The sequence below is a fragment of the Urocitellus parryii genome, chromosome 5 (genome assembly GCF_045843805.1).
Source record: "Urocitellus parryii isolate mUroPar1 chromosome 5, mUroPar1.hap1, whole genome shotgun sequence".
In the NCBI taxonomy this organism is placed as follows: Eukaryota; Metazoa; Chordata; class Mammalia; order Rodentia; family Sciuridae; genus Urocitellus; species Urocitellus parryii.
Window position 1 is genome coordinate 170389177 of NC_135535.1, and position 9256 is coordinate 170398432.

Consider the following 9256-nt stretch of genomic DNA (forward strand, 5'->3'; position numbering starts at 1 on the left):
GTGCAAGAGTCAAATGACCACAACACAAGAATCATGGGTGACTTTAACACACCTCTCTCACCACTGGATAGATCATCCAAACAAAAATTGAATAAAGAAACTATAGAGCTCAATAACACAATTAATAACTTAGACTCAACTGACATATATAGAATATTTCAACCAGAATCAAGCAGATACACTTTCTTCTCAGCAGCACAGGGATCCTTCTATAAAATAGACCATATACTATGCCACAAAGCAACTCTTAGCAAATACAAAAAAGTGGAGATAGTCGAATGAAATTGGAAATCAACGACAAAATAAGAAACAAAAATTTAAGCATCACATGGAGACTAAACTATATACTACTGAATGAACAATGGGTTTCAGAAGTCATAAAGGAAGAGATTAAAAAAATTCTTAAAGGTTAATAATAGCACAGACACAACATATCGAAATCTCTGAGACACTATGAAAGCAATACTCAGAGGAAAATTCATTGCATGTAGTTCATTCCTTAAAAGAAGAAAAAGGCAACAAAAAATGACCTCATGCTACATATCAAAGCCCTAGACAAAGAACAAATCAGCAGCAAAAGCAGTAGAAGGCAAGAAATAATTAAAATTAGAGTGGAAATCAATGATATTGAAACAAAAGAAACAATTGAAAAAAATGACAAAACTAAAAGTTGTTTTTTTTAAAAAATAAATAAAATTGACAGACCCTTAGCTGTGTTAATGAAGAGGAGAGACAGAATTCAAATTACTAGCATATGTGAAGAAAAAGGCAATATCACAACAGACACTACAGAAATACAGAAGATAATTAGAAATTATTTTGAAATATTATACTCCAATAAAATAGAAGAAATTGAAGGCATTGACAAATTTCTTAAGTCATATGATTGAGTCAGGAAGATATACACAACTTAAGCAGACCAATATTGAGTGAGGAAATAGAAGAAGCCATCAAAAGATTTCCACCCAAGAAAAGGCCAGGACTGGATGGATAACCAGCGGAGTTCTACAAGACTTTTAAAGAAGAATTAATACCAATACTCTTCAATTTATTTCAGGAAATAGAAAAAGAGGGAGCACTTCCAAACTCATTCTGAGGCCAGTATCACCCTAATTCCAAAAGAGGACAAATGCATTTCAAAAAAAGAAAACTTCAAACCAATATCTCTACTGAACATAGATTCAAAAATTCTCAATAAAATTCTGGCAAATCGGAGACAAAAACATATCAAAAATATTGTGCACCATGATCAAGTGGGATTCATCCCAGGGATGCAAGGTTGGTTCAACATACAGAAATCAATAAATTTATCACATCAGTAGACTTAAAGATAAAAATCATACAATCATCTCAATAGATGCAGAAAAAGCATTTGACAAAATACAGCACCTCTTTGTGTTCAAAACACTAGAAAAATTAGGAATAACAGGAACATATCTCAATATCGTAAAGGATATCTACTCTAAGCTTCAGGCCCACATCATTCTAAATGGAGAAAAACTGAAGGCATTCCCTCTAAAATCTGGAAAAAGACAGGAATGCCCTCTTTCACTACTTCTATTCAACATAGTTCTTGAAACACTGGCCAGAGCAATTAGATAGACGAAAGAAATTAAAGGAATATATATATAGGAAAAGAAGAACTATACCTTAGCTCTATTTGCTGATGATATGACTCTATACTAGAAAAAAAAAAAAAAACTCCACCAGAAATCTTCTAGAACTAGTAAATGAATTCAGCAAAGTAACAGGATATAAAATCAACACCCATAAATCAAAGGCTTTTCTGTATATCAATGACAAATCCTCTGAGAAGGAAATGAGGAAAACTACCCCATTCACTATTTCCTAAAAAAAAAAAAATAGATACTTGGGAATCAACAAAAGAGGTGAAAGATCTATACAATGAAAACTACATAACTCTAAAGAAAGAAATCAAAGAAGACCTTAGAAAATGGTAGGATCTACCTTGCTCTTGGATAGGCAGAATTAATATTATCAAAATGGCCATACTACCAAAAGCAGTATACAGATTTAATGCAATTCCAATCAAAATCCCAATGGCATTCCTCATAGAAATAGGAAAAGCAATCATGAAATTCATCTGGAAAAATAAGAGACCCAGAATAGCTAAAGCAATCCTTAGCAAGAAGAGTGAAGCAGGTGGTATCCCTATACCAGACCATAAACTAACTACAGAGCAATACTAATAAAAACAGCATGGTATTGGCACCAAAACAGACTGGTAGACCAATGGTACAGAATAGAGGACACAGAGACTAACCCACAACATTACAATTATCATATATTAGACAAAGGTGCCAAAAACATGCACTGGAGAAAAGATAGCATATTCAACAAATGGTGCTTGGACCACTGGAAATCCATATGCATCAAAATGAAATTAAACCCCTACCTCTCACCATGCACAAAACTTAACTCAAAATGGATCAAGGTCCTAGGAATTAAACCAGAAACTCTGCATCTAATAGAATAAAAAGTAGGCCCTAATTTCCATCATGTGGGATTAGCCCCCAATTTCCTTAATAAGTCTTCTATAGCATAAGAATTAAAACCAAGAATCAATAAATGGGATAAAATCAAACTAAAAAGTTTCTTCTCAGCAAAAGAAACAATCTGTGAGGTGAACAGAGAGCCTACATCCTGGGAGCAAATTTTTCCCCTCACACATCAGATAGAGCATGAATCTCTAGTGCATATAAAGAACTCAAAAAGCTAAACACCAAAAAATACAAATAACCTAATCAACAAATGGGCTAAGGACCTGAACAAACACTTTTTAGAAGAGGATATACAATCAATCAATAAATATATGAAAAAAATGCTCATCATCTCTAGCAATCAGAGAAATGCAAATCAAAACTACTCTAAGATATCATCTCACTCAAGTCAGAATGGCAGCTATTATGAAGACAAACAACAATAAGTGTTGGCAAGGATGTGAGGAAAAAGGTACTCTCATACATTGTTGGTGGGACTACAAATTGGTGCAGCCAATTTGGAAAGCAGTATGGAGATTCCTTGGGAAACTGGGTATGGAACCACCATTTGACCCAGCTATTCCTCTCCTTGGACTATACACAAAGGACTTAAAAAAACAGCATACTACAGGGACACAGCCACATCAATGTTTATAGCAGCACAATTCACAATAGCTAAACTGTGAAGCCAACCTAAATGCCCTTCAGTGGATGAATGGATAAAAAAATATGTGGCACATATACACAATGGAATTTTACTCAGCATTAAAAAATACTCAGTATTTTCAGGTATATGGATGGCATTGGAGAAGAAATGCTAAGTGAAGTCAGCCAATCCCCAAAAATCAAATATTGAATGTTTTCTCTGATATAGGGAGGTTGACTCATGGTGGGATTGGGAGAGAGAGCATGGGAGGAATAGATTAAATCTAGATAGGGAAGAGAAGTGGGAGGGAAAGGGCGGAGGCAGTGGATTAACAAGGATGGTGGAATGTGATAGACATCATTATACAAAGTACATGTATGAAGACTTGAGTTGGGTGTCAACATACTTTATATACAAACAGAAATACAAATAAAGTGGCATTTATGCGTATTAAGAATTGTAATGCAAAAAAAAAGTAATGTTACCTTAGATTATGTAGAGGGAAGTGAAAGGAAGGGAAGGCAGAGGATGTGGGGATAAGAAAAATAGTAGAATGAATCAGACATCATTACTGTAGGTATGTATGTAACTGTATGACCAATGTGATTCTACAATATGTATACTCAGAAAAGTGAGAAATTATATCCTATCTATGTATGGTATATCAAAGTGTATAAGTGCTTTCTACTGTCATGTATAACTAATTAAAACAAATTTTTAAAAAGGAAATACAAATCAAAATCACTCTAAGATATCATCTCCCTCCAGTCAGAATGACAGCTATTATGAAGACAAACAACAATAAGTGTTAGTGAGGATGTGGGGGAAAAGGTACACTCATACAGTGCTGGTGGGACTGCAAACCAGTGCAGCCAATATGGAAAGCAGTATGGAGATTTCTTGGACAATAGGAATGAAACCACTATTTGACCCAGCTATCCCTCTCCTCGGTCTATACCCAAAGGACTTAAAACAGCATACTACAGGGACACAGTCACATCAATGTTTATAGCAGCACAATTTACAATAGCTAAACTGTAGAACCAACCTAGATGCCCTTCAATAGATAAATGGGTAAAAAAATGTGGCATATATACACAATGAAATATTACTCAGCAATAAAAGAGAATAAAAGCATGGCATTTGCAGGTAAATGGATGGAGTTAGAGAAGATAATGCTAAGTGAAGTTAGCCAAATCCCCCCCAAAACAAATGTTTAATGTTTTCTTTGATATAAGGAGGTTGATTCATAGTATGATAGGGAGAGGGAGCATAGGAGGAATAGATGAACTCTAGATAAGGCAGAGGGGTTGGAGAGGAAGGGAGGGGGCATGGGGTCAGAAATGATGGTGGAATGTGATGGTCATTATTATCCAAAGTACATGTATGAAGACACGAATTGGTGTGAATATAATACGTATACAACCAGAGATATGAAAAACTGTGCCCTCTATGTGTAATAAGAATTGTAATGCATTCTGCTATCATATATAAATAAAAAAATAAATTTTAGGAGCAGGGCTCAAATTTCTTGTTCTACAAAAGATTACATCTGATGTTCATGGTCACATAGGTGCATACTATACAAAGATCAAGAGTGCCTCTAATTGTCAATATTCTGATTAAGCAGGTGGACAATCTAATGTTAACTATATAGGCTCTATCTGGGTCCCAGGCAGTCAATAATGGGAATTATGTTTGTTTAAGAGCTATTATTAAAATAAGTTGCTATTGTAGCTAATCTGTGAAAGCAACCTAGATGCCCTTCAATAGATGAATGGATAAAGAAATTGTGGTATATATACACAATGGAATATTACTCGGCATTAAAAGAAAATAAAATTATGGCATTTTCTGGTAAATTGATGGAGTTGGAGAATATCATGTTAAGCAAAGTAGGGCAATCCCAAAAAACCAAAGGACGAATGTTCTTTCTGATAAGTGGATGCTGATCCATGACGGGAGGAAGGGGTATGGTAAAAATAGAGGAACTTTGGGTAAAGGGGAGGGAGGAAAAGGAAGGGCACATGGGGGCAGGAAAGATGGTGGAATGTGATGGACATTATTACCCTAGGTACAAGGTATGACTGCACATATGGTGTGACACTACATCATGTACAACCAGAGAAATGAAAAGTTGGGCTGCAATCATGTACAATGAATCAAAATGCATTCTGCTGTCATATATACTGATTAAAATGAATAAATAAATTTATTTTTAAAAAATGGAGTCTAGAGGTCTTGTTATACTAAGTCCTGTTAAACCACTCAAAGCTCAGCTTTGAATTAGGCTTTCTCTACTACTCACCAAGGTATGAGCTGACTATATAAACTTGGCCAAACTTCTGGCATGAAGTTCACTAGCTTCTGTAACAGTTGGTGAAACCATCCCTCACCCTTATTATCTGAGGACTGTCACCCATTTCTTTCTTATAAGACAGTTCAGCCTTTGCTATACCCATCATAATTCTTTGCAAACAAGAGATGTTATTAATACTGACCCTGGCAGTTTAAGATATGAAAATAATTACCATTTCCTAAAACCTCAGAAAACAATTTTTGAGGCTGCTTGGATTTGGTGCCTTCCAGATTGCAATCCTAAAAAGTCTCAATAAATGTATTTTTTTCTTTGTTCTCAATCTGGCTGGATTGATCTCTGTAAATATAAGGTTTGACTTCTTTCTAGGATACTATAGCCATTAAAAGTACAGCATTCCTAGATGATGTATAAGGATTTTTAAGTCATCAAGATAAATTTGAATGTTTGGTAGTTAAAACAAAGATGCTATGCAATTATCAGATTGTACGCAAATGAGATATTTATAAGGAAGGGATAATACATATTGAAACATATATTAAAGATGTATTTGGTAGAGATTACATTGCCTTAAAACTCCAAGACTGAAGGGTCATTCTAAAATTTATTAATACAAACTGATGACTTGCATTTATCCTGCTAAAAACACAAAAGTGATCTTGTGATCATGTGGACACTTAAGTTAGGGCTCCCTTATGTTTACTGGATTTTAATAAGAAAATCAACACACGAATGAGATGTGGGGAGGCCATAATGTTGGCAAATATCTCTGAAGTACTAAACTATACAAAGTACTTAAAAGTACTTTGAGGAATGGTAATCTAGTTTATATTCAATTTATTTCATTTCCCTACAAAGCCCTGAGGAATATACTCCATTTGTTGCACAAAAGCCAATTACAGTAATGGGCTGTTCATAAGAGTTTCCAGCTTTCAGAATTAGTTCTTACTATTTAACAGTGCATTTTCAGATGACTGTTAAGCTAATCATTTCTAATTCTTCAGTAACTATGTTTATAGGATCAGCATAAAACTACACCATTCTCTTAGTATTCAGTGTAGACCAACATGAACAAAATAACAGAAAAGGAGAATAAAAAGACCTTGGTTTATCATAGAAACAGAAGCACAAAGAATACTTTCATGGTAACGAGATCCCCTGGTGGAGATATAAATTGTTCAAATGCTTTTATAACGTTCCCATTGGAAGAACAATTCTACTTCAAAGCTAGTTCACAGCCAAGAAAACATGATTCAGTAAGTTTTTAACTTTGGAGACACCTTTTACTTCTTTAAATGACACTCACTTAGAAATTCAGTATGAATTTAACATTTTTTATTGGTGCCTTATAATTATATCTCACACACATCCTGTGTGGGCGAGGGAAAGGGTTCCTCTCCAGAGGGGTGGGCTGGTTGAGATATAAAAGCTAAGAAAATAGTACTACAAAATAACCACGGGACACAGAAATATAGTTTGGGGGAGTGCAAGCCAAGCTAACTGGACAGAGTGCAGCTTCTAACAAAGATGGTATATAGATATAGAATAATTTGGTAGATTTTGCTCCCCAGTACTTCCTCATGCCCTCTAATCCTCCCTTTCTTTCAATCCTCTACCTCTACTCTACTGGTCTTGCTTTTATTTTCATGAGTTTCCTTTTTTATTCTCTCTCTCTCAAGCTTACACATATGAGAGAAATTGTTCAACCCTTAGGTTTTTGAGTCTGACTTTTTCAATTAACATAATGTTCTCTAGTTCTATTCATTTATCCCCAAATGCCATAATTAAATTCTTTATGGCTGAATAAAATTCCATTGTGTATATATACCACATTTTCTGTATTCAGTAATTCACTGATGGACACCTAGGTTGGTTCCATAACTTGACTATTATGAATTGTGCTGCTATAAACTTTAAAGTGGCTGTATTGCTGAAGTGTGCCAATTTTAGTTCTTCTGGATAAACACCAAGGATCGGGATAGCTGGGTCATATGGTGTTTCTATTCTTAGTCTTGTCAGGGATCTCTATACTGCTTTCCAAAGTGATTGTATTAATTTTCAGTCATAATAACAATGTTTAATGAACCTTTCCTCTACATCCTTATGAGAAATTATTATTTGTATTGTTGATGGCTGACATTCTAATTGAAGTGAGATGAAATCTCAGTGTGGTTTTGATTTGTATGTCACTGATTTCTAAGAATGGTGAACATTTTTTCACTTGTTGGCCATTTGAATATCTTTGTAAAATGTCTTGTTAGATCATTTGCCTATATATTGATTGGATTATTTGATTCTTCGGTGTTAGATTTTTTGAGTTTCTTATATATTCAGGTTATTAATCTCAAACGGAAAAAGTAGCTGGCATTTTTTCTCCCATTTTGTAGGCTTTCTGTTCATGCCCTTAATTGTTCACTTTGCTGTCCAGAAGCCTTTTAACTTGATGTCATCCCACTTATTGATTCTGAGTTTTATTTCTTGAGCTTTGGATGTCTTGTTAAGGAAGTTGGCACCTTCACCAATATGTTGAAACTGCAACGTAGAAAATGTTTTCTTCTAGCAGTTGCAGTGTTTCTAATTACTAGGTGTTTAATCCACTTTGAATTGATTTTTGTGCAACATGAGAGATAGTGATCTAGTTTAATTCTTCTACATATGGATATCCAGTTTTCACACCAGGATTTATTGAAAAGGCTATCTTTTCTTCAACATATGGTTTTGGCCCTTCTGTCAGGGAATCTGATGATTGTATCTATGTTGATTTGCCTCTATGTCTTCTGTTCTACTCCATTCATCTCCATGTTTGCTTTTATGCCAATCTGATGGCATATAATACCTCTGTAGTAAATTTGAGATTGGGTATGGTGATGCCTCTAGCATCATTCTTATAGATCAAAAATGCTTTGGCTATTCTGGGTCTTTTATTATTTCATAAGAATTTAAGGACTATTTTTCTAGTTCTGTGAAGAATGTCATAGGTATTTTGATGGGGATTGCATTGAATTTGTAGAATGATTTTGGCCATATGGTCATTTTGACAACATCAGTTTTGTTTATTCAAGAGTAAGGGAGATCTTTCTATTTTCTAGTGTCTCCTTCAAATTCTTTCCTCAGTGTTATATAGTTTTCATTGTGGAAATCTTTCACCTCCTTGGTAATACTTATTTTCAGGTATTTTGCTTTGTGAGGCCATTGTGCATGGAATTGTTTTTCTGATCTAAAAATAAGAACTGTTTCATGAATTCGAACTTTATCCGTGCACAGGGGCCATTGCTAATTTCTGTGTCATTCCAATTTTAGTATATGTCCTGCTAAAACAACACAGAAATACAGTACATAAAGTGGGGCTGCTCTCAGTGAAAACAAATAGGGAGATGTCAAGAAATGTGTTCCTTGTTCTTGCCCTCTCATCCCGTGGGATATGATGCTTATTAGTTTTGTGCCCTTGGGCAAATTATTTCCTTTTCTGTGTTCAGTTTTCTTGTCAGCAAAGTGGGTAATGTCCCTTTACTCATAAAATTTCTGAACAAATGACTATGCAATGTGGACAAGACATCCTATATATGTCCAGTGGATATTCATTAGATGTCCTTTATTTTTTTTCCCTTTCCTGTCTGAACCCCTATACACCTAGACAAAGAAGAAATTTTCGGTGTTGGTCTTTGGGCCATGATCTTCTATTATGATCTGATCCAAAGGAATATCTGAAGTATTTCTTTGGTCTGTGACGTTTTCTTAAATCAGTATTTCTCAGTAAGGATGCTATTGGCATTGAGGTGAGAAAATTAATTG

At 34.8% G+C, this 9256-nt stretch overlaps 1 non-coding gene across 1 annotated transcript; it reads right to left on the minus strand.

Annotated features, from left to right (window-relative positions):
* Positions 1 to 8683: 8683 nt before the first annotated feature.
* LOC113188648 (U6 spliceosomal RNA) lies at positions 8684 to 8785 on the minus strand. Its single transcript, XR_003301566.2, has one exon. It is a non-coding gene; the product is annotated as a U6 spliceosomal RNA (small nuclear RNA).
* Positions 8786 to 9256: the final 471 nt, after the last annotated feature.